This window comes from Eumetopias jubatus, unplaced genomic scaffold (assembly GCF_037043125.1).
Source record: "Eumetopias jubatus isolate StellerSeaLion01/CBP00866 unplaced genomic scaffold, mEumJub1_p1.0 scaffold_2, whole genome shotgun sequence".
NCBI lineage: Eukaryota > Metazoa > Chordata > Mammalia > Carnivora > Otariidae > Eumetopias > Eumetopias jubatus.
The window spans coordinates 184,854,935-184,881,400 of record NW_028274808.1 but is presented as its reverse complement, the minus strand read 5'-3'; positions in this window follow the sequence as shown (position 1 = coordinate 184,881,400).

Genomic DNA, 26,466 nt, shown 5'->3' with positions numbered 1-26,466 from the left:
CTCAGCTGCCTCTACGTCACAGCACTCCTGGGACACATCTTTATCTGTTTACAAAATTCTGTCTCATGTGGGAAAGTATATCAGTCTGTTTATTGCTGATCTTTAGTTCCTACTACTGGGTCTACCACATGGTTCTCAATACACATTCATTCAGTGAACAACTGAAACGATTTGTCCAAGAAAGGAGGGAAGAAAGCAAGCTCACATCTACTGAACATATTATCTGCATCAAACTTTTACCTTTTGAACTTTTTACATTTTCTCTCCCTACTGTTCAAGAAAGGAACTGGTACCCATAATTTACATGTAAAGAATCAGTGCCCAAAGGGTATGCCTGGTTTGGCAAGAATTACATAGCCAGGAAATGGCAAAAACAAAATAAAACAAATCAGTCCTCATCAAGAGCTGGTGTGCTCTCAAAAATTGCTCATGGAATTGCAAAATCTGTAACCTTCAGAGAGAGGAATTTGGAAAAATCTACGAAAATTACTTGTACATTTACCTCTGACCCAGCAGCCTCATATCCTAAATATACACAAGTAAGAGGAAGGCACAGGACCCATTGCGTTTATAATATATTTATAATAACAAAAGATTGGAAATAATCCAAGTGTCCAAGAAAAGGGGACAGGTTGAATAAATCTAGTATAAATAAATTATGGAATATCATGTAGCTATAAAAAGGACTGCAGAAGATCTCTATATACTGCCATGGAGTGATCTTCAGGAAACTTTAACCTAAAAAAGGAGGATGAATGGTGTGTTAAAAGGGCAAATTTTTATTTAGGTAAGGAAAACTATAAACCCATGTATATACTCATATATGTATGTGTACACGTACATATATTTGTATTTTCTGAACTAAAAATTGAATGACCTGGGGGCACCTGGGCTGTTCAGTCACTGAAATGTCCAACTCTTGATTTTGGCTCAGGTCATGATCTCAGGGTCCTGAGATGGAGCCCCGAAGTCGGCTCCCTGCTCAGTGGGGACTCTGCTTGAGATTCTGTTTCCCTCTACCCCCTCACGTGCTGTTTCTTGAAAAAAGAAGGACCTGAAACCGAAAAGTAATGAAAAGGTTACCTATGGAGGAAAGGCAACAAAGATCGGGAAAGTAAACAAGAAGCTAGAACTCTCAAAATGCCCCTTGTTTTTTTACTCTGAAATTATATAAATATTTATATATTTACAAACAAAATTTTAAAAAGACAAAAAAACCCCTCCAAAAGTAAAAAGAAAAAACAACAACAATAAAAATAAATGCATTTAACTATAAGAAATCAGTGATTAACCCTCTTAGGGAAGAACACTTTGACACTTTAAAATACAATATTTCACTGTACTTCCCTAAAGGAATAAATTCTAAGAACAATAACAACTACCACAAACAGCAAAGACATCTTAAACCAAATTCAGCAATCTTAAACCAAATTCAGCCATGTTTGCATTGTTAGATAATAGAGAAAAAACAATATATTAATGTCATTAGAAAACAAAATGTTTAACAGAGATTTAAGTATAAAAAAAAAATCAAAGCATGAACCACGTACTGCAATCTTTGAATTAGAAATTTAATATAAACGCATGATTTTTTTTGTTTCTAAAAAACAAATACTACGTGCTATCTCTGTCTACTGAGTTGGACTTGGAGCAATGACAAGAACACCCCTAAGCACCCAGATTGTGGTCCTTAAATTCTCCTCCCCGAAAACACAAAGGATTCTTGGGGAAATGTACAATGCAATGTGCGGGGCATAAAATATACAAGATGAACACTAGATAATTTGTAGTGCCAGAAAGAATGCCATCATAAATAGCAAGGCCTTGACAAAAACACAGGAGGATTGAACTTGAAAGGCTTTCCAAGGACCACAAATGGGACAGGTCAAGCACCAAAAAGAAATTAATGACAGCAATGTGGCCAAAACACACAAATAAATAACACTTCATGAATTCATAATAATACCAAAAACAACAACCAAGAAAAACCTAATGGGTCACCTTAAATTGTAGCAAAACCACCATCTCTGTATTCTGAAACCTAATGAAGAGAAAAAGCTCTGGCATTTATCCTGCTTTTCATATACCAAATTTTTTCAGGGAAACTAAATTATTGAAAAAGTTCTTCCTTAGAGAAGAATTCCAGCTAATGAATGTAAAAGGAATGTTAGAAAAATCAGCATTTTGTAACCACAAATGACAACAGATCTGAACAACAATCGTCAACAGCTGCTGAGACCACGGGGCAAGAGTCCCCGAGAACGTTCTGGGTCCCGCTCGCTACACCTGCAACCACTTGTATTAGTTATCTATTGCTGTCCTAACAAAGACCATCTAGCAGCTTAAAACAACAAACATTGTGTACCTCACCGTTCTGTAGGGAAAAGTGGGCTCAGCTGGTCACCCGGATGCAGATTTTAGAAGGTCGGAAGCAAAGTGTCAGCCAGACTGGGCTGTAATTGGGAGGCTCTGGGAAGACTCGGTTTCCCGGTTCATTCAAGCTGTTGGCCAAACAAGCTTTGGATTTGGTGCTGCCCTTGGCTCCAGAGGTCTGGCTCGGGACCCCATGTGCCACAGCCAGTGAGGGCACACCACACCTCTCCTGCCCGCTGTCTCTCCTGCTTCCCTCCTACCCCCTTCTGCATCTTCCTCCTGCTTCTTCTGACTTCTGCTGGGAGGAGTTGCTGCCTTTAAGGCTCACTGGATGCAACTGAACCCACCTGGGCAATGCTGGCTCCTCTTATTGGAAGGTCTGTTACCTTAATTACATCTACGACGTCCCCTTTGCTGGGGAGCATAGCCGACTCCCACGTTCCAGGATTAGGGGGCGGACATCTTTGGAAAGTGGGGGTATATTTGGCCCCACTGTTCAACCTCCCCAAAGTGGCCATTATATATCTACCCATTCTGTAAGAGGATTGCATTCCAAAATGAAGTGGAGAATAGGAAATGGAGGGTTTCTTGCACGCGAAATGAAATTTAACGCACTGACAGACTGGTTTCCCCATCATTCCTGATTTATGGAAAGCTGAAACATCCCTCAGCCAATGAATGCCACCAGGAACTTCCACCCATCCCCAAGCCAATGAACTTGCTACTTGAATTCTAGCTAAACTCCCCTCTTTTTTCACTCCCTGCCTGTAAAATCAGCTTACCTCAAGCCCTCCAAACTCCCCTGTAACTTGCCACAGTTTGTGTGACCTGACCTGCAATTCTTCTGCTATTCCCGAATAAACTCAATTTCTGGTCATTTGACTTGCCTCAGTTTACCTCTTTACTTAGGTTGGCAACGCAATGATAGAGATAGTACATGGCACCATCTATGACTTATTCTGGTGTCTAGATCTAGCTAACAGTTTTACAGTAAATTGGGAGGATAAAGAAACATTTTTCAAATGCCACATTGTGCAGTTAGCCAAACCAAGTATATGGGAAATTCTACAGAGAAAATGACTCAGGATTCTCAACAGCAACAACAAAATGGCAGAGAGAAATAAAAAGATGGATAAATTCGGAATGTTGAGAACACCAAATACCCATGAGAATGTGAACAACAGGAATTCTTATTTATTGCTAGTGGGAATTCAAAATAGTACAGCCACTTTGGAAGATGGTTTGGCAATTTCTCAAAGGTAGACATACTCTTACCATATGGTGTGCAATCATACTTATTGGTATTTACCCAAAGGAGCTGAAAACTTATATCCATAAAAAAAAAAACCCCGCAGATGGGCATTTAGAGCAGCTTTATTTATAAATGCCAAAACTTGGAAGCAACCAAGATGTCCTTCAGTAGGTGAATAAATTATATAAACTGTGGCACATCCACAGTTTATTTAACAGAATATTATTCAGCACTAAAAAGATACAATCTATCAAGCCATGAGAAGACATGGATGAACCTTATATATACATTCCTAAATGAATTTTGATTTCAAATGTAGCCAATTTGAAAAGGCTACATACTATATGATTGTGATTATATGACATTCTGGAAAAGGCAAAACTATGGAGATGGTAAAAAAAAAAAAAAATCTGTGGTTGCCAGAGATTGGGGTAATGGAGAAGGATGAATAGATAGAACAAAGATGATTTTTAAGGCAGTGAAAATACTCTGTGTGAAACCATAATGATGGATACATGTCATTATACATTTGACCAAAGTAATAGACAGTACAAGACCAAGAATGAACCCTAAGGTAAAGTATGTACTTTGAGTGATTACAATGTGTCAATGTAGGTTCATTAACAACATAATCATTTGATATTTATATACACTGTGAAATAATCACCACTACAAGTCTAGTTACCAAACATCACCATGCAAAGTTACCAAAAAAAAATTTCTTTTTCTTGTGATGAGAATTTTAGGATTTACTCTCTTGGCAACTTTCAAGTATGCACTACAATATTATTGACTATAGTCACCAAGCTGTCCATTACATCTGCTGACTTACTTATTTTATAATTGGAAGTTTGTACCTTTTGGCTTCCTTCACGCCTCTCACCCATGACAAAATCTTAATACTTGTTCAATCCAAGTGGTGGATACGCAGTTCACTTTACCTTTGTGTATGTTTGAAGATTATCTAGATAAAATGTCCACTATATTTTGTCACTCCCAAAGTCACACATATGATTAGAGTTCTATAACAGAAAAGCCACATCAAATCCTTTCCCTCTACCTTCATAAACTATCTCAAATAAAACCATTTCTCACCACAACCATGTACATCCTAAATTACTGTAATAGTCATCTGCTGATTCTCCCTTTACTCTTCACTGTTTCCATAGAACAGCTGGAATGATCTTCCTTTTTCTTTTAAGATTTTATTTATTTATTTGAGAGAGAGAGAGAGCGCGCGTGAATGGGGGGAGGAGCAGAGGGAAGGGGACAAGCAGACTCCATGCTGAGCATGGAGCCCGACGGGGGGTTCGATCCCACAGCTCTGAGATCATGACCTGAGCCTAAATCAGGAGTCAGATGCTTAACCAACTGAGCCACCCAAGCAGCCCTGAAGTGATCTTTCCAAGACATAAATCATATCGTGTCATTCCTCTGCTCAAGCTCTCCAGTGGCTTTCTACTACACATCAATAGAAGTGAAAGTCTTGCCAAGGCCCATAAGTCCCCATGTAATATAGCCTCTAGCTTTCTCCCAAATTTATTTATCTATCATCCCTGCTTTCTTGGCTTAATCCTCTTTAACTACGTGGCTTCCTTATTAGTTCTTCAAATAAATCAATTTCACTCCTGCCTCAGGAACTTTGCACATACTATTCCCTCTTCTAGGAGCATTCTTCCCCCAAATTCATGTCTTATTCTCTCACTTCTTTCAAGACTTATTTCAAATGTTAACCCCTCAGAGAGTTCTTCTTTTACTACACTCTCTCTAAAAGAGCACTCAACACCCTTCTGAATTCCCCTGTCCTACTTGATTTTTCATCATAGCGATCACTATTTATGTGATGCTATTTTTATTATGAGTCTCCCTTACCTGATAAATATAAGCTTCATGAAGGCAAGAACAATATTTAGTTCAAAATTCTGTCCCTAACACCTAGGATGGAGCTTAGTGCTCACTCTTTGAATGAATATTGACTGAATGAATTAGAATATAGGTCCTTTTATTCACAGCCACAGTGCCCAGTCATTTTTCTTCTTCATGTCTTCAGTCTTTCATTTACTAATTTTCAAGGAACCTAGCAAATTCTCAGTGTCTAAAAGCAATGGCTACAATGTTAAGACACATACAACTTCCTAAGTGAACTTAATATCTTTCTAGAGCTATAGAACCAGAGAGAAAATAATTCATCGCCTGGAAAATTCTCAAAAGATGGCTTTCTTGTAGATATGTTTTCAAAGTCTTTGGCTAGAGCGTGAAGCTGCAGAAATTCAAGCTTTCCTTTTTATTGTGAGGCCAAGCACCCAAGATTCACTTAACTAGAGTATTATAGTCTGATGCAATATTAAGGCTTAATCGCTCGGAGAAGGAAGCACTGCTTTCTCCCCTTGGCTCATAACCTTGGGCAAAGTCCCGACTTTGCACAAATGCGCATAAAGCTCATGGTTCACTTTTCACCTACCTGTCCCTGAGTTTTGTATTCTTGCTTTGTACTTTCCCTTTGTATAAACTCTCTGTTTATTTTTATCCACCGGCTTGTTACCAGCTTTTAGCTTTTAGCAGAGACATTTTAAGGTAAACCTGAAATTAAGCTGTACATTGGCATTGAATTTGGCAGACATGAGAGCTAAAGAATTGTATCCCAGATTTGTTAATGCCTTCATTTTTGCTTCTCTGCAAGCTAACCAATGTCAGCATATATTTATATATATTCCAATGCAAATGCATATGTTTTCATTAGTTTAATGTCGTCCATGACTTGCAATCACTGAATGGCAAGGAAGTGCCTACAGTAAGTCCTATGTTAAAGCAAAGGTTGCTAGGGAAACAGCAGGTTTTCAGAGATACTAGTTTGGAGTAGTATCGCCACAGACCTGTAAAGTTTACAAAATATTTTCCTTCTAGTTTATTATTTCCTTTGTCCCTCACCTCAACCTTCCAAGGAAAATGATTACTCTCATTCACAGATGAAGACCATGTTTAAAGAGAAATGACCTACTTAATGTTGGAGGGGGTCATTGAGAGGATATGACCATTGGTTGACCCACAAACTAGACCTGGGCAACAGGAGGTTCCTCACCCCCTCCTCTGTCCTTGGAATTACCTTCTGCCCACAATTCCCACAGTAGGAGCTGTTGTCAAGGATGCAGCCTTGAGAGAGGAAGCTGTTCTTGAGAACATCTGGATTGTGTACATGCAGTTAAGGCCTCTATAAACTTTAGATATTTAGGTGGGTGGGTGTGGAGATCTATACACCTTGGAGCCATCCAAGACAAGCCTTGTATGTAAATTCTCTTGCTTATTAAGCCTACCACCTACAATGTTCCGTTCCAGGTATTTTCAATGGGATTTACCCTACCCTCCTTTTTACCCAATCCCAAGGGTTAGAGGAACATAACCTTGGCCAAGCTACTGACAACTCTCCATTCTCCTGACCATAGTGATTAGTTTGGGGACCCAGATTTGGTGGCACTTATGGAACATGGCCTCTTTCTCTGAGATCACAAGCTTTAAGGAAAACTAAGCCAAAGTTATCTCTGGCAAATCTTCTGGGTCAAATTTGGACGATATCTTTCAACATGAGAAGTCCGGCCAACAAAACAAGGGTCAGAGGGAGAATGAGATTGCATTTATTTGCTGATGCAAACTTGAGCTGAATTTCTGGCCAAAGTTTCTGGCCAGAGACTCAAATCCAGGTCCTCCAAGATCCAATTCTCTCTTGTCACTACACCCAAGCAATCCTAGCCTTGTAGGATCATAAGAGTCCATGTCACAGGCTTTTTGTCACTCAAAGGTTTACCTCTATACTTTGGTGTCACAAATAGCTGATTTCAAGAGCTGCTGCATCACTTACCAGGTCTATGATCTGGGACAAATTACTTGACCCATCACTCAAAAACATCATCACTATAATGAGAATATATGTAATGGGAGGACCTATCTCATAAAGTTGTTACTGTCTGTCCAACACTTTAACTGGCACATGGTAAACACCCAGGAAATGATAGCATCCATAATTATTATTCACTACTGAATGAAAGATCTTTAATGAGATAAGGCAGAGAAATATGAACCTTTTGGAGACTCATCTACCAGTATATAAAAATAATTCAGTAGAATGCACAGAAGACCTTTAGCAGTGTACGTTGCATGGATTTGCAGGAAAGGGGATGGGGGAGGGGAAGGAGAAGGCCAGGTATTCTGGGTTTTATTGGAAAGCCTATTCAGTGCTTCTGATACTAACAACTTGTACGGAAGAAAAGTGATGTAATGAGGGATAATGAAAGAAAATTAATATTTACTGAGCATCAACCAGGTGTCAAGTTTGTTCTAGGTACTATCATAAATAACACATAATTTAATTCCTACAGACATCCTATAAGGAATTAGGTATTATTACACACATTTTATGGATTCAAAAACTAAAGTTCTGAATGTAATGAATGGAAACACACTGCTAGTAAGTAGAACTAGGATTTACAAGCAGTAATATCTTGTCTCAGATCCGTGTTCTCTTACGATAGTGTCCCATTCACAATGGACGAGTATAGCAACCCCTATGTATTTGGAAAACATTTAAGTTCTCCCATAGCTGTGGAGAGACAAGCATTCTTCCCAGGTCCATAAACTCCTACAGGTATGCCTAGTGTCTCACCTCTAAGAGAAGGGGACCCAACACCTTAAGTCATGGAACCAAGAGAAATCTTATGCCCCTTGTGTCCCCCATTCCAGATACCCCATCTTCTCCCCTTCAACCCCTTCTTGACTCTGAACCCCCAATGAATTGAATCATTGTCTACTAGAGCCAGAATAGAGTTACCATCAAAATGTCTGGACTGTGTTTCCAAATTTTTCACTTATCCGCTGTGTGATTAAGAATTTTCTCCACCTCTCTATCTACAAATAGGAATAATAATACCTGCATATTCACATTTATCGAGGTAGTGTTTGTAAAAAAAAAAAACAAAAAAAAAAAAAACACAAAAGCCCCAGAGAGAACCAACCATACAACAAAATAAAAACTGCATACATGGTTACTTGCTTTGCTCCATTGTGTTCATTGCCTTTTCCTTCATCCTTTCAACATAAATTCCTAGGGAAGCAAACTATATCTCTCCTTTTTCAATTCCACTGCCTGGCCCCCTGCTGTATGCACAATCAGAATCTATTGACTTATGAACCTTTCACTAAATCCTAGAATACCACTTCTTTCCAGTTCCTTGGTCTCCAACACCAACCTCTTAAGATTGGGGGAGCAGTTATAAATGAGGTTTTGTAACAACCTAAAAATAACTTCACAGCATCCACAAAGAGACCCTTTATTCATTACCACATTTTCTGTCACCCTTCCACTATGCAGAAATGACCATATCAAAAAGCTCTGTAGTGAAAGTCTGTGGATGTGCTGAAGTGCACAGTATTTTTAGCACATGCCCTGTTCCAACTGCAAAATATCTTCGAATGTTCGTGGAATTCGTAGCCGTCTTGGAATGGATGGCATCATCAAGTAGAGTTCACTGTCATTTTTCTTACTATAGTTCCCCTCCAAGGGGAAGACAGTCTTGGCCTTAGCTATTTGCAAACACTGTAGAATAAAAACGGTTGCTTTCTCTGTTTATTAAATCCTTCAGGGCATTGTTTTTGGGGCTATGTCCCAAGAAATAAAAAATAAAAAAAAAAAAGCAAAACCAAAAACCTGTTAGGTGGTCAAATAAATTTCGGAATAGTTGCACCTTTAAGAACTTTCTTGGAAAGTCACAATGTGCTCATTTGCATATTTAAAATTCATAGTAGACCTGCTCTAAAGGAGCCTTTTAATTTAATTTAACATAATTCTTCCCTTTATGGACCTTGTTCAGGTAATACTAGATAACAGTAAAGAATCACTGTTCATTTTGTTAAGCATAACAGTGTCTGTAGTGGGTGGTATGATGAGCTACCCCGATCCCCCCTTCTGAAGTTCAAGATTATTCCCTATGCCGCTGGGAGTACTGCCAGCTAAACAGGCACCTGCTGTGTGCCCTCTCCAAAAATAGCCTTCAAACTGCTGTTGGCTGAAGACAGACACCTACTCCCAGGTTATCCCCACTTCCTGGGAACAGCCTGGTCAATATGTGAGCATCACAGGAGTGTGAAGGTCAAACTTTCTGCCCCAAACTCGGGACAACTGAAAAGTGCTCAGCTCTGTAGCTTTCCACGGGGCCGGGGGATCCTTTATAGAACCTGCCTATCAGCTCACTCTGGCTTCCTTTCCTTCCCCCCTGCAGACGCTAATCCTGAAAATCCTAATAAGCTTTCTGTGGGCTACTACTCATCTCAGAGTTTGCTTTCTAGGGAACCCAACCTGTGACATTGGCATGGTGGAAATTTTTTACCCATCAGAGATAAACCCTGAGGAATTTAAGGATGAGATGATATGCTGTCTCACGATTGCAAAGGAAAAAAAATGTGTGGAAATCGACGGAAAAAAGATTGGAAAAATGTTAATAATTGTTGAGACTGAGCAACGAGCACATAGAGGTTCTTTGTAACAGTTGTTTTTTGTATGTGTTTGAAATTCTCTATTATAAAGTGTTTTTAAGATATTATCACCGAAGCTTCCGGAGAAGTCTCTTTTCAAGTAAAACTGCTATCATCTTGGGGCAGATTTGATGCTCTTTTAGTCTTAACTGGGGCCTGCATAGGCCCGGGAAGTTTCCCAATCATTTCCAAGGGCACAGAATAATTCCACTGACTCTGGGTCTGAGTTCTTCAGACGGGCCTCATTAATGCTCATGAAAAGGTCACAGATGCTAATGAACAGCCAGCTCCCTGCAACCAGCTGCAGAACTGGAGAGGCTTGGAAATCAATTGTTGCCTGATGATAGACCCACCCTTCAAAGTTACCCAAGCACGCAGGGCCGGCGGGACCGAAAATGCCCTCAGACGTAGGAAAGGGAGTGGGATGATGTAGAAAGCCTCAGGACACCAGACCAAGATAGCAGAACCAATTAAGCATCTGAGCTGCCACTTGGACCGTTGGAAACCAAGAGTGTAATTACTTCTCATCTGGAACATTAGCCTTTCCTTGAAATCCTGGGAAATGACCTGGGGGCAGCTCCAGGGGACTTTGTAAAGAAGAAGTAGAACATGATTCCTTGCCTCTTGGACCCGAATAGCCCAGGATGGATTTGTTAGCATCTCATAAACGGAAGAATAAGACTATTAATGATGGAAGGCAGACCAGGAGGCTCTTAGGGTTTTTTTAATCTCCTTAATTAAGACTCCCTTTCTTGGAGTAGCCTAAAGTGTTCAGCTCCTGTTCACCAAGCCATCTGCTCTGCCTGCAGTTTCCCTCCCCTCATTTCCTCCCAGAGGAATCTTCTGAGCTTCAAGACACGAGGAGACCTGCCTGGAGCTGGATTTGCATCTCTAACTGAATCTATTTTAAGGTTTCTTTTGTGAACCTAATGGCTAGCTCCTGTCATTTCCTACTTTCAGCGACTGAGTGTGTCTCCTCTGAAGACTGGGGAGGGCTCAGTTCTCCCCCAGGGTTTCCGTTTGATGTCGACAGACACTCGCCGCCATAGAAACCGTCTGGCATGGCAACATATATAAAACCTTCACCTTCATCCTTCAGGGTCAGGAGGAAACAGGTTGCTCCAGAACCTTCTCTGCAGCCCGTTTTCACAGACAAGTCCCTCATTCAAGAGCACCTTTGGGCCAAGAGCTGCGTAGTCTCTCCCGGGTCCAAATTGCTCCTCTGATTTATCAGACCCTCTGTGACCCAGCGCCTTCCTCCTTCCTGAACCTGCACTTCACCTTCCGGCGCGAGCCATGCTGGTGTCATGCCAGCTCCTAAACATGCCAATCACATCGCCTCCCTTCTTTGCCCTCTGCACTTCTGTTCCCTTTCCCTGAAACGTTCTTCTCCTGGTCACTGTTGCGTGGTTGGCTCCTTCTTGTCATTTACATCTAGGCTGAATATCACCTCCTCAGAGAAACCTTCTCTGACTGCTCAGACTGAAGTGGCCACCTCGTCACTGTCTAGCACATCACCGCATTTTTAAATATATATATTTTTAAAGATTGTATTTATTTATTTGAGAGAAGAGAGAGAGAGCACAAGTAGGGAGAGGGGCAGAGGGAGAAGGAGAAGCAGACTCCCCACTGAGCAGGGAGCCCGACACGGGGCTCGATCCCAGGACCCCAGGATCATGACCTGAGCCCAAGGCAGACACCACCAACCGTGCCACCCAAGCACCCCACATCACCCCATTTTAATTGTCTGCCCAGCACTGATATTTTCACTTGTTTATTTCCTGTCTCCCTCCCCGTCAACCAGTATGGCAGCTCCACAAGACAAGAGACTTTAATTTGCTCACTCGCTGCTTGTCCACTGTGCCTGCAGCTGGGTCTGGAATGCCACGGGTGCTTCAGAAATAATTGCTGGATTAATTAATTATTAATTGATCCTGTTTTTTATTTCATCTTCCTAACAACACTAAAGATGCATTTGATTATTCCCTTTACCAAAGGAGTAAAGGGAGGTTTAAAAATGAAGCAGCATGGACAAGGTCACTCAGATCTCGGGAGGAACAGGTTCAGGATTCCAATCCATGGCTGATTCTACCTTCTCCAGCAGTCAGTTCTGTAAGGTCTCGGGTGAGATGTGAGAACAGATCAGTGTGTGTCGGCAACATCTACAGATATAATTTTGCTTTGTTCCTGGGATGTGTGACCTACAGTGCATGTTAGAGACCATTTCATCTTGTGCCACTCATCGTGCTAGGGAACATGCCAACCCACAAAGGGAGAGTGATTGGCCCAGGGCAAACACAGAGCAGCCAGAAGCAAACCTCAAACTGAGTCCCCCTGACTCCTCATTCCATGCCACGAGCCACCATAGATGGCTGCACAGGTCATACCTGCCCAGAGGTGAGGAACGACAGCTGGGCAGAGGCTGGACTCCAGAGGCACTCAGCACTCCATGCCAAGCACCCACATGGGCCTCTCTGCGCCTTCCCAGAGGGGATGCCCTTTTCCATTTTATACATTATTAAACTGCCTGTCATCTCTTTGTTTACACGCTTCCTCAGAGAATTCGGAGGTCTAGAAGTAAACTCTTTCCAGCCTCTTGGACACTAGAAGTTTTTGGAAAAGTAACTGAAGGTGCTGAAGTTATTCATCTTAGAGGGATGAGTTGTTAGCACTCAATCAGTTGCTGACTCATCACTTCCCTTCCTAATTAATAGATGAATCTAAATGTGCAGTATTGTAACTAAGCAGCACTCTGGGAGTTCACAACCATGAGATGCTATTATACAGAGCGTGCCCGGGTTTATGCTTCTTCTGTGTCCAACATTTTTCTCCCTTTTCTGTCTCTTCCCCTTAGAACATTCTTACGCAAAAATAAAATCCCACTCGGGAATCCACACTATTTGATGAGTAAGATATAATGAGCACAGGCCAGGAATCTTCCAATTCTAAAGCATGTTAAAATAAAAAAAGTAATTTAAAAAACCTCTAAAAGGCGATATAGCAATATATGTAAAATGTTTGTCTTTAGGGGTGGGGCTAGAAAAGAATTCGTTTCCCTCTGCATCTGTCTATAGTGATCTCCAATAAGAAGCATGTATAACTTTTATAGTGAAGGAGGAAACACTGTATCTTTGAAAAGACAGTGAAATAGGAGGGTAAAGCTATAGCTAATAACAGCTGCAGGCTAAGATTTGGAGACACAAGCAAAGCTGGCTTCAGCCCCTGAGCAGCACAATGTACTACAATGTAAAGTTTTTGCCATTCACAGCAGGAATAAAACCACGGGTCCTTCCCTCATGACAGCAGAAAGATAGCAAAACCTGGAGCTGGGAGGGGGTAAAAAACCAGACCCCAAAGAGGGAATTATTTTTATAAGCACCTTTGATTTGGATGGCAGGCACATTGTTCTGTCTTTAAGGCAATGTCACTGGGCTCAGGCTCACCGCCTTCCGGCAGGGGGCCGAAACCAGCAGGCTTCTCATGGAAGCCTGTTTGTTTCCTTAGTGCCGCCTCCTATCAAATAGTGAGCCGGGGAAGGAGCCCCGGGAAGGGCTCAGAAATGAATCCTGAAGAAAAGGGTGTGTCAAAATGAAATCATAAAGCCGAGAAAAACCCAGGCAAGAGAGAAGAGAGGGGCGCCTGGGTGTCTCAGTTGTTGGGCATCTGCCTTCGGCTCACGTCATGATCCCAAGATCCTGGGATCGAGCCCCGAATCGGGCTCCCTGCTCGGCGGGAAGCCTGCTTCTCCCTCTCCTGCTCCCGCTGCTTGTGTTCCCTCTCTCACTGTGTCTCTCTCTGTGTCAAATAAATAAAGTCTTTAAAAAGAGAGAGAGAGAGAGAGAGAGGAGAAAACGTTCTCTGCACTCTTAAACAAGTGGGAAAAGCAAGAATTGAAAGAAAGGCACAGCAACCCTTTTGCTTTTCCAATTGTAAATATTTTCTTCCCCTATGCTCCCCTCCCACCGCCCTCCAAGAAAGTCTGGAAACAAAACTTTTACTGAACTGTGTCCCCAAGACTTGCTCCAACTTCTACGCCCGCAAAGCGGCTGGGAGCGGAGGTAAGACGGTATCAGCCAACTTGGGTTTCACGGCCCCGTAATGCCGTCTCAGACCTGGGGACTTTCCTGGGGCAGCTGGCAACAGAGAAAGCACATAGGTTTGTTGATGAAGGCATGCTAAGGATATTGGAAAGATGGAAGCTCGGGGCCAGAATTTTCAATAAAAACACACAAGCCCCCACCTAGCAGTGGGAAGCCAAAGGTTCAAAGAAAGTAGGAAAATTCATGACTTTTCCACTCAACAGGATGCAGTTACACGGTGCTGCCTCTACTTGGGTGGTGGCGCTGTGATGTGTGGTTGGCTTGGCTGGGGTTAAAAATTGGTCCAGGGACTGATTCAGGGTTGGCAACTTTGGCAGGAGGCTCAAGTGAGTCTTAGAGACCTCAGCAAAAGAACCCTCTGAGAGGGGCAGACAGCCAGGCCCAAAGAGAATGTAGGCTTTCTGAGACTCATTTATTCGTTTCCTTTGACTGTATTTGGGACCGTGGGACCTTGGGCCGGGTGCTCGGAATACAATAGGGATCAAAAGCACAGGTGTGCTCACCCCTTTGCTCCCATGGAACTTTCTAATTAACCAAGAAGGCAGATATTAATCATATACAAATCATATACAAAAAGTCAGAATTCAAACCACAGTTAAGTGATATGAAGTGCTGTGGTGTTGGAAGGCAAATCCATTAAAGCATGATCCTCACTACCTGAATCCTGAATTGTTGAAAAATACAGAGGATTCGGGCACACAGAGATGGACAAAAAGCTGGCCTGCAGTGTCGGGTCAGGCGTGTGGCACCAGTGGTTGCCTGGCTCCAGCGTGCCTGAGGTTTGAGCCTCAGGAAAGACACACTTACCTAGCAGGACTACACTGAACAGATGTGGAAACAGGGCCCGGAAAGTCTGCACCGATTATTATCAGACACCAACGGGACCACTCACCCCACGGCCTGAGGGGATCAGGGCAAGGCTAGAGGCCAGGACTGTTCAAGGAAAACTCCTCCTCTTGGATTACAGGAGTGGGAATAAGTATTCTTCCCCTACATTTCCTGTATTTTGTTCTCTTAAACCATGGTCAGTCAGGGTTGTGTGGCCATGTAACTCGGGAGGGCTCAGCAAACTGTGCCATCCAGTTCTGACCTCCAGAAGTCTAGAACCCAACACCATCTCTGCTTATTTGAGTATCTTCCTGGGCACCTTGAGGGCACTTTGCTCCCAGAAGGTCTTTAGATGGCTCTGAAGAATATAGTAATAAAACTATACCCATTTTCTATTCTATTTTCCATCCAAATTGTATGAGCTATTACCAAATACATGGTCTCTCGAGGGTGATGCCACCGTTTGAGTGTTACAGTACAAGACCTTGGCCACAGCTAATGCAGTTGACATAGCCAGGGCCAAACTCAGGTCACGTGTTGGGGAGTGACCTCTAAGAGCTTGTGGATAAGCTTCATTATCCATATGGATTATTACAAATCCAGAAGTAATGGTTTCCTAACTTGTTCCTTAATGATATTCTAAATAACAGCCTCACTTAGGCCATACTCAGATGATTTAAAACTAGAAGCTCTCACACCCAAACTCTCTGCAGTGTACATGGTGCTTTCTAGTATTTTGAACCCCTGATTTACAGACTTGGCAGAAAAACCGTGTAAATGCTAAAATAACTGTTCTATCCACTAGATTCTTAGATGTATGAACTTAGATGGTGTTGGGAAAACTGGACAGCAACATGTAAAAGAACGAAACTGGACCACTTTCTTATACCATACACAAAAATAAATTCAAAAAGGATTAAAGGCTTAAATGTGATACAGGAAACCATTAAAGTCCTAGAGAACACAGGGAGTAACCTCTTTGAGGTCAGCTGTAGCAACTTCTTACTGGATATGTCTTCAGAGGAAAGGGAAACAAAAGCAAAAATAAACAATTGGGACTTCATCAAAATAAGAAGCTTCTGCACAGCAAAGGAAACAATCAACAAAACTAAGAGGCAACCTAGTAAATAGGAGAAGATATTTGCAAATGACATATCTGTAAAGGGTTAGTATCCAAAATATGTAAAGAACTTATAAAATTCAATACCCAGAAAGCAAATAATCCAGTTAAGAAATGGGCAGAAGACATGAACAGACATTTCTGCAAAGAAGACATACAAATGGCCAACAGACACATGAAAGATGCTCAGCATCACTCGGCATCAGGGAAATATAAATCAAAACTATAATGACATATCACCTCACACCAGTCAGAATGGCTAAAATTAACAACACAGGAAACAACAGATGTTGGTGAGGATATGGAGAAAGGGGAAGCCTCTTACACTGTTGGTAGGAACGCAAGTTGGTACAGCCACTCTGGAAAACAGTAAGGAGTTTCCTCAAAAAAGTTAAAAATAGAACTACCCTATGAGCCAGCCATTGCACTACTAGGCATTTACCCAAGGATACAAAAATGCTGATCCAAAGGGATACACACACTCCAATGTTTATAGTGGCATTATCAACAATTGCCAAATTATGGAACCAGCCCAAGTGTCCATCAAGCGATGAATGGGTAAAGAAGATGTGGTATATATATGCAACGGAATATTACTCAGCCATCAGAAAGAATGAAATCCTGCCACTTGCAATGACATGGATGGGGCTGGAGAGTATTATGCTAAGTAAATAAGACAGTCAGAGATAGACAAATACCATATGATTCACTCATATGTGGAATTTAAGAAACAAAACAAACAAACATGGGTGGGGATGAAAAGGAAAACCAAGAAGCAAACTTTTTTTAAAGATTCCACTTGTCTATTTGACAGAGAAAGAGAGAGAGAGAGAGCACAAGCAGGGGGAGGGGCAGAGGGAGAGGGAGAAGCAGACTCTCTGCCGAGCAGGGAGCACGACGTGGGCCCGATCCCAGGACCCCGGGATCATGACCTGACCCGAAGGCAGACACCTAACCAACGGAGCCACCCAGGTGTCCCACAGACTCTTAACTCTAGAGAACAAACTGATGGTCACCAGAGGGGAAGTGCACAGGGGGATGAGTGAAATATGTGATGGGGATTAAGGAGTGCACTTGTTGTGATGGGCGCACCAGGTAATGTATGGAAGTATTGAATAACGTAATTCAACTATATTACATTGTAGGTTAACTCACTGAAATATAAATAAAAACTTGGAGAAAAAAGAAAGTGTGAACTTGGAAAGATTCTCTTTTTCTTCTTATCAATTTTTTTTTAAAGAGCTCTGCCTGCTCTTGAGGCCTGCACATATAAAAGTGCTAAGCCCAGCACCACGGAACTATGTCCTGTGCGGATCAGCACACAATGTAATAGTGTGAACTGCACTCAGTGTGAACTAACACCCAGTGTAGAATTGTGAACTGCCTGCCGTGTGAGCTAATATCCAGTAGGGTAATGTGAAGTACATACAGAACTAATACACAACAGAGCAGTGCAAACTGCAAAACAGTGTGAAGTGATTCAGTGTAGTAGCGTGAACTAGCCCACGGTATTTTATAGTATAGTGTGAACTCTAGTTCACGCAGTGTAGTAGCATGAACTAGCACACGGTATATTATAGTATAGTGTGAACTAGCACACAGTATATTTGACCCTTGAGCAACATGGGGAGGAGGGGCACCAACACCCTGCTCAATCAAAAATTCACGTGTAACATCTGACTCCCCCAAAACTTAACCATTAATAGACTACTGTTGATCAGAATCCTTACTGATAACAGAGTCAATTCACACATATTTTGTATATGTACTATATACTGTATTGATACAATACACTAAGCTAGGGAAAATATTATTAAGAGAATCATAGGAAAAAATACATCTACTTAAAAAAAACACATTTACCAAAAAAAAAAAATACATTCATTTTATTGTATTTCACAAAAAAAAAAAAATCCACGTAGAAGTGGACCCACGCAGTTCAAACCCATGTTATTCAAGGGCCAACTATCCGGGAGTGTAAACTGTTAGTGTGCACTAATACACAGAGTAGTGATATGAACGGATAAACCATGTAGACAATTACACAGTGTAATTGTGTATATGCTACAGTGGGAACCACCATACCTAGTAGTAATAGCAACCATCACACACACAGTAATTTCTCAGTACCATGGTGTTAATAGCACACAGTATCTTTCTATGCAGGTCACACAATCTTTGAAAATATTCCATAAATCTAGAAGGACTCCAAAATAACAGTTGATACTCAAGAAAGCTTTCACTAAGTTGTACTGTCCTGATAGTTTTCAAACGTCTTCCTCTTCCAGCAGCCTATTACAATCATATTTCCAACTAAAGATTCCAAAATAATTATTGTAGTTGCACTGGAAATTTGATTCGGAGCATTCTTATTAACAGCAAAATGAAGCAACTCAAATAGTGACACTAATTCTGTGGAATACAGAATGGATAAAAGGAGCGTGCTAGGCTGAGGACATCTCCAACAAGCACATCAACGAACAATACATACAGCATGATTCTGGTTCCTAAAAGAAACAAACCCGGGAAAAATAAAACAAGATGAAATCAGAGAGGGACACAAATCATAAGAGGCTCTTAATCACAGGAAACAAACTGAGGGTTGCTGGAGGGGAGAGGGGTGGGGGGATGGGGTAACTGGATGATGGACATGAAGGAGGGCATGTGATGTAATGAGCACTGGGTATTATATAAGACTGATGAATCACTGACCTCTACCTCTGAAACTAATCATACACTATATGTTAATTAACTGAATTTAAATTTAAAAAAAAGAAACCAAAAAAATTGTGAGACAATCAATTACAGAATTCTTAGTATTAGAAAGAACAAAACTTCCTAGTTCCTTAGCATGGGCATAAGCTTTTCCCAGAAAAAATCATCTTAAGTGAGACTTTATTAATGGGACACCAAGTGCTATGGAAGGCAAGGTTCTCAGAGGCAAAAGCAATGAGAAGTTTCAAAGGGTCTTTGAAGTGACTTTCTATAGACATTGAAGGTAAAGCTGCACAAGAATTTAAGGAAAGCAATTCCCAAAAGGCTAAATGAGCTAATGCTACGTGCATAACATTCTGGTGGCACAGCTGGATGATGACAGAATGCAGACTGCCTGGAAGGGAGACAGAATGCATATTCCATACCCCATGCCCTACAAGTAGTTCGCCCTCCTTCAGGAGGGTTTCTGTTTGGGGCTGAGAAGCAGAGATCTCAAAGTTGGCTCCCCTCTGACCTAGAAAACAAAGATTCTGAGTAGCTGATTGCAGACATCTCACTCGAGATAATACACAGTGATTAAATGAATAGACCAGGTTAGAGGATTGTATTTAAGAAGGAAATACTTCTTGAGTTTCATACTAATTGATAAGACAATGGACAAGTTACTTAGTCTCTTTCAATGGGGACAACAGTAATTGCCTTGCAGGGCTGTTACAAGCCCCTAGAAATTCACTTGGCCAATAATGATAGCCAATAATAATAACACTAACAGATAACAACAACAATAATAGTAACAACAGCTATCATTTAGAGTCCTTCTATTACGCACACACGTACATACTAAGCCCTGTAGATATATCTTCCTTAACCCTTGTAATAACCTAATATTCTCAAAATTTTCTCATTTCTTCAGAAGAGGAAACAGACCCAGAAAGTTAAAACAACTTACTGAGGGCACAAGGCTGGTACTTGTCATGGCCAAGTCTGAATTCAAATGTCAGCTCCAACACCGACTAGCTATGTGACCTTGGGTAGGTTACTTAAATTCCATGTGCCTCAGTTTCTACATCTGTGAAATAGGATAATAACAATCCTTCCTTCATGGGGTGGTTGTAGGATTACATGAAATAAGAGACATAACATGTTTAACACACAGTAAATCCTCAATGAATGACAGGTTTTCATATTATATAAACACTATATGGGAAAGAGTTAAGGCTAGCACTTAATAAAAGGGAGGCAAGCACTTAACCAGAATTTTCACTTGGATCAAAGGCTATGTGAGCTTTTGCTGGGAAGCAAATTGCAGTAAAACTAGACTTTTCCTCAGGAAGCAATATCAAAAAAAAAAAAAAAGAAGAAGAAGAAGAAAGAAAGCAGCAATATATCTGATGGAACATATGAACAGCATTTAATGCAGTCTCCAATGTTTTATGAATCATAATCGCCATTACCAAGGTAACTTTTAGGGCCCTAATTGAATATAACAGCATTCATCAAGGCACATTAGGCCATAGAAGGAGGTATGATACCAAGGACCTTCCATTTGCAAGCTTAATGTAAGTGATGAAGGTCCCATTTCTCTCTAAATATTATAAGAATGTTCTTGTACCATTTCCATTATTTCTGCCATATGTGCATGTAACATGTTTTAATGTTATAAATTTTCTCCAAGTTGAATCACTTTTTACTAATTCAGGTTCTACTGAACTACTAAAAAGGAGTACCATCCATAATGAATATCTGTCTCTGTGGACCATGATCTTAAGAAAATCAAGATGATACTAAAATAGAGAGTTTATGAAAAACCAAGCAGCAGGCTTATATTTTAAAGACACCGTTGAACATTGAGGCATTGAAATGGATTTGGATTCCAAGAACCCAAACACTGTTGGGAACCCTTCTATACTTTTCTTCAAGTGATCAGCTTTAACCACTACTGGGACAGAGAAACCATGACCTCCCAGAGCCAGTCGTTTTAACTTTGTTCTCAGATTCACTATGAGATCGAAAGTGTGCCTCCTCAGTGTAACAGCCTTGATGTGTCTAACGCAGGGCAATTTTCTTGCTTCTTACAAAATCTAAGTTGTTATATACACTTCTTTCTGAAATGGGACAAAAGTCTATCAGTTATCAGGAAAATGTGAATAAAAACCACAATGCAAAATTACTATACACCCAACAGAATGATTAAATTTTAAGAAAACGGACAATATCAAACATTGGTAAATACAGAAAACTCTATTGTCATAACCTCCATAGCAAGTAAGTACATACATATACCCTGTATAAAAATATTTGGCAGTATCTATCAAGCTAAACCCATGTCTATCCTATGACCCAGCAATTCCATTCCTAGTTAAACACCCAACACAGTTGGGTTTCTACGCTCACAAAAATGAAAACAACCTAAGTATTCATCAATGGTAGATAATGCATGTAATGCACAATTAAATTGTGGTATATTCACACCGGGATAGTTACACAACAGTAAGAGTGATCAATCTACGAGCTCCCAGAGCAGACTAGATGCATCTCACAGATATAATATTGGGGGAGAATGACAACACAAATGAGTTTTTACTCTTTTATTCCACTTACCTAAATTTCACTTTTTCCACATGTATAATTCAGTAACAAATTCTACAGACACAAAGAATATCTCTATTTCTGAGATTGCGTATTTACCACCTCATTTCAGAAGGTTCTGACCCTAATGATTTTCTATACATATATTATTTCGTTTGCTCATATTTGACACACATTGAATCATAATTTAAGTGAATTTAAATAAGGTGTACTGGTTGAAATTTGTAAATAAAACAATTAAACCTTTCTCTAAGTTATATATATACTTTTTGATATTGGCATCTCCAGTCTTTCTTTGGACAGAATTCCACTGTTCTCAAATTTAAAATATGTTCTCCTACTAAAAAAAAAAAAAAAATAGTATTACCTGAAATATTTAAGTCTCTATTTTTAAAAACATAATAATTTAGTGCAGGGATGGCAAATATCATGTAACACACAGCCCACCACCCTCCACTGTAATGCTCACAGCCAACATGACAAACCAGCCACAAATTCTACTCCATTCTGTTGAGCTTGACCCCGCCTCTGTCTTCTAGTCAAACAGCACTTCAGGAAGGTATGAGGTAGAGAGCAAAGTTAATAGAATAAACGGGAATACCTTCATTTTCCATCCCCTGTTGGTTTGAACCAAACCCTTCTTTATGCTGCACATTCGCCCTCCTGTTTTGCTCTCCCGTCTGGAATCGTCCAGGCCGGTAGGGCAGGGAGAGCAATCAAAGCTGCCAGTGGGGCAGATGCACATTTTCTAGTTCAAGGTCCTTCCCAAGCAGCATCGCCAGAGTGGATCACGCGATCGAACATGGATGTGCCACTACATGATTTATTTCCTACACTGGCTTCCATCAGGGTCAACGGGAGAAGAGAAAGGTCAGCTACACATGGGGGCTTTCTCCAGAGCTGGGCACCACGAAGTCCCTTCATACCTAACCCAAATTCTTCCCCTTTCTCTGGTGGTGACCAAGCCCTTTTCAACTCCTCTCCAGACCTTCCCTGCAGAAAAACTAACAAGACCGCACGTGGACCTACCCCTCATTACTCCTCACTTCTCTTGCGGATGTCCTTTCTCATTATAAGATTATTATAGTCAGCTGATGTCTCTTAAAACCAGGGCCACAGGGGGGCTGTGGCCAAGCCCTTTGACCCACTTTAGTCAGTCTTTCTGTGCTCTCAGCTACTTTCCACTGCACGCTGAAAATATGCAAACTATTCCATAGTCGGCATGTTTTCTATTTCTCCCTTTACAAGGTCTAACCTGAACGTTTGCTACTAAACTTCGCAAATTTATCTCCCTGATGCTTTTTCCTCCTCTACATGCTAGCATGCCTCTGAGCAAGACCTCCCACTCACCACAAAGAGCTGGCACAGGCAGACGCTGCTGGCCCCTTACCCCAGCTTACTGCCCACATTCAAAAGCCCTTCACCTCGTGACCCCCTCACTTCCTGCGCTTAGCCTCTTCACTCTTGCCCACCTGTCTGGCTTCAGATTCACCGCTCAGATCATCCGATCTGATTTTGCTCCTGTGGTCCCAATCATGTTGCTCTTCTGAGACACCAGCGTGTGTCTGCCCACAGGCCTGTGCAGAGGGGTGGTTTGTCGGCATAATAATCGCAGAAGGAATAATAGAGAAAAAGAAATGCTGCAAGCATGAGGCAAAGACGCCTGGGTTTTTAAGAAAGAGATGACTGAGCTCTCCAGCCCCTCTTGGCCTTCCAAAGCCCTAAAAGACCTTATCACCTACTGGTTTCCTCCTGGCTCACTCAGCTCCACTACAAGAGGCTCATCACAGCTTCCAGAACACGTTAGCCCCTCTGGGCTTTGGTACTTGCTATTCCTTCTCCCTCGTGCATCTGCACGGCTTCCTCCTTCATGTCTTTATTCAAACATCCCCTTCTCAGGGAAGTGGTCTCTGATGATCCCATCTGAAATACATGATTCCACTCCCCCTGCTTCCCATCCCCCCTTCCTGCTTTCCCTAGTGTTTATCACTACTTGTAACGGTATATATTTTAGTAAGAGTTACTGATCTTGCTTATCCAACTGCCTCCCCTTTTGGAATGTAAGGCCCGTGAGCAGAAGAAGTTTGCCCCCTTTCTTCACTGCTGTGAAGAGCAGCGCCTGACACATTAGGCACTCAACACATATTTGTTGTTGGAATAGATGACCTGATAATAAAATGTTGGAGCAGGAAGGAAGGAAAAACTATTATAATGGTTCCTGGTCATCTTGGGCTGCTCTGACAAAATACCTTGGACTGGGTGGCTTCAATAGCAGACCTTTATTTCTCACAGCTCTGGATGCCTGGCAAATTCAAGTTCAAGGTGCTAGCAGATTCTGTTCCCCTGAGGGTCTACTTCCTGGCCAGTCAGAGGCTGTCCACTTGCTGAGGCTCACATTGCCTTTCCTCTGTGAGTATAAGTGAAGAGATCCCTCTCTTTTCTTCTTCTTATAGGGTAGAAGCCCCATCATGGGGACCCCACCCTCATGACCTCATCAGAACCTAATTACATCTCAGTGGCCCCACCTCAAATACCTTTACACGGGGATGGGGGACGAGAGGGGGGCAGGAGGCAGTGCGGGGGCGGGTGTGGTTAGGGCTTCAACACAGGAATGAGGGAGAGGGGATGCAAACATTCAGTCAGTAACAGAATATAAGCCTGACAGCAGGGATTTTGGTCTCTTTTTGTTCACTGATGGAGTCCCCACATCTAGAACAGTGCCTGGCATATAATAATCACTCGGAAAATATTAAATAAGAACAGGAGAAATTGTAATGTAACCACTGGGCTAAAAATACACTGGCCACCACCAAATCATAGAAGTGACAGTATATGGGATCAGATTTTTATTCTCCAAACATCATAGGGAGTTTGTCAAGACTATCAGTTAGGATGCTGGCTTTTATGCTGCTAACAGAGACCCAAGTAAACTGCGGTTTAAGGCAGAGGGCCAAACATCATGAAGTAGATAGAGGTGTGTTTCTCTCTTGCATAATAATCCAAACTGGTATAGCAGTTCCATTCTGCTAAGTCCTCAGAGATCAGGACATTTGCTATTTTGTTGCTCTCTCATCTTTAAGGTGCCACTGGGCCTCTGGCCCAAGGTGGCTTCCTTTCCTTGCCTCCAACACGGAGAAGGGGAGGGGGAAAGGGACGGAGCTGCTGCTTCCATTTCAGGGCACCCCTGCAAATTATACCCAGTTACACCCATCGAGGGCACACCTAGAAGCTTTGCTCATATCCCATTGACTAGAAATGAATCATATAGTCGCATCTAGCTATAACTTAGAACGGAAAATGTAGTCTCTCTTTTGAGCTGTAAACCTGGGCTTTTATTATGATAGAAGAGGTGAGTAGATCTGGGGGAGAACGAACAGTCTATGCCACAGCATGCAGTTTAAAATGACCATGTAGAATTAAGATATACTTCGTATAATTAGTTATTAAATCTGGATTACGCATAGAGTTTCACTGCACTATTTTCTCTACCAATGTTTATGTTTGGAAATTTCATAGGAGTTCTAAAAATTAATTGCATCAGCATATATTATGGGATTTTGTTGGAGTCTGAGTTAAGAAGGAGGATTTTTCAAGGTTCAGTAAGAAAACAGTAAGCAAACAGAGGCTTAGAAGTGCCTGCACATGGGGCACCTGGGTGGCTCAGTTGGTTAAGCATCAGCCTTCGGCTCAGGTCATGATCCCAGGCTCCTGCGATCGAGCCCCGCTTCAGGCTCCCTGCTCAGGGGAAGCCTGCTTCTCCCTCTCCCTGTCCCCCCGCTTGTGTTCTCTCTCTCTCAAATAAAGAAATAAAATCTTAAAAAAAAAAAAAAAGAAAAAGTGCTTGCTTGTAGGGGCTTTCCCTCTCTTGCTGCACTTGGAGACACGGGGATGAACCTGAGCTAGGCTCCCGAAGGGTGAAAGTCCATACAGTTAACCTTAAGAATAAAACCGTCAGTTATTTTACCAACAAAAAAAAGGGGTTTATTCAGGAATAGTGGAGAATTGCGATTCAAGATAGGCAAACTATGGCAAAACTATAGGCAAGTTTGACACACACACACACACACACACACACACACAAAAGAGAGAGGAAAAGTATTTTATGGAGAAGAAAGAGGAAATTGGGAAAGGTGTTTAAACAAAAGTCCATTGGAGAAAAGCAAGAGTTTAAAATGACAAGAGTTTCTCCTTGGCTGAGTTGCAGGGGTAGTCGTTTCTTGTAAGAGACGCAATATGCTCCTTTTCCCTGTTGGGACCTGTGATTGACAGTTCTTCCTTCAGTTGACACCAAGTGGTATGGCTTCCCTTGTCACCTCCCAACTCCACTTTAGTGAGGTTTCCCTCTATTAATTTTCACAATATGGAGGAGAATAGAAGTACCTCACTGACAGCTTGTCACCCACCAGATGTGTGAGTGAGGCCATTCTAGATCACCCAGCTGAATCCACAATACTAGCCAATCAGAGACCCATGACAGACACCATCAGAGAGAAGCTGAACTAGCCTCGATGTCACCTGAGGATAGAAAGTGGTTAGGTTAGATGGGGCTTTGCAAGATTCCTGAGGAATCGGACAACCTATGTGGTACTGACTAAGCGTCAGCTGAGGCAGCCGCCAACAAAAAGCAGAAACAAACCAAAAACTGATCTCGTAATTCTTTGAGATTCCTCAATCTCTCTGTTACTCTGGTGGCTCCCCGGAGGACCCAAGTACCCGGAGTGAGGATTCTCTTTCTAAAAGATAGTTTTTGATTCAGGCTCCTGCGAGCAATACCCATCCCGTCCCGGTTGTGCTCCAGGGGCCTGCCAGGGGCCACCACACAAGCCTGCTATTCCCGTTGGTGCTGCTCCAACCTCCAGAAAAGGAAAGTGGCTGCTTCCAGTCATTGTTTTTAAAGACCATCGTATACAACTTAATACATCTGGAATTTCATTTTGCAATTATCCCTCTGCTCTTGGCAAGTTTTAAAC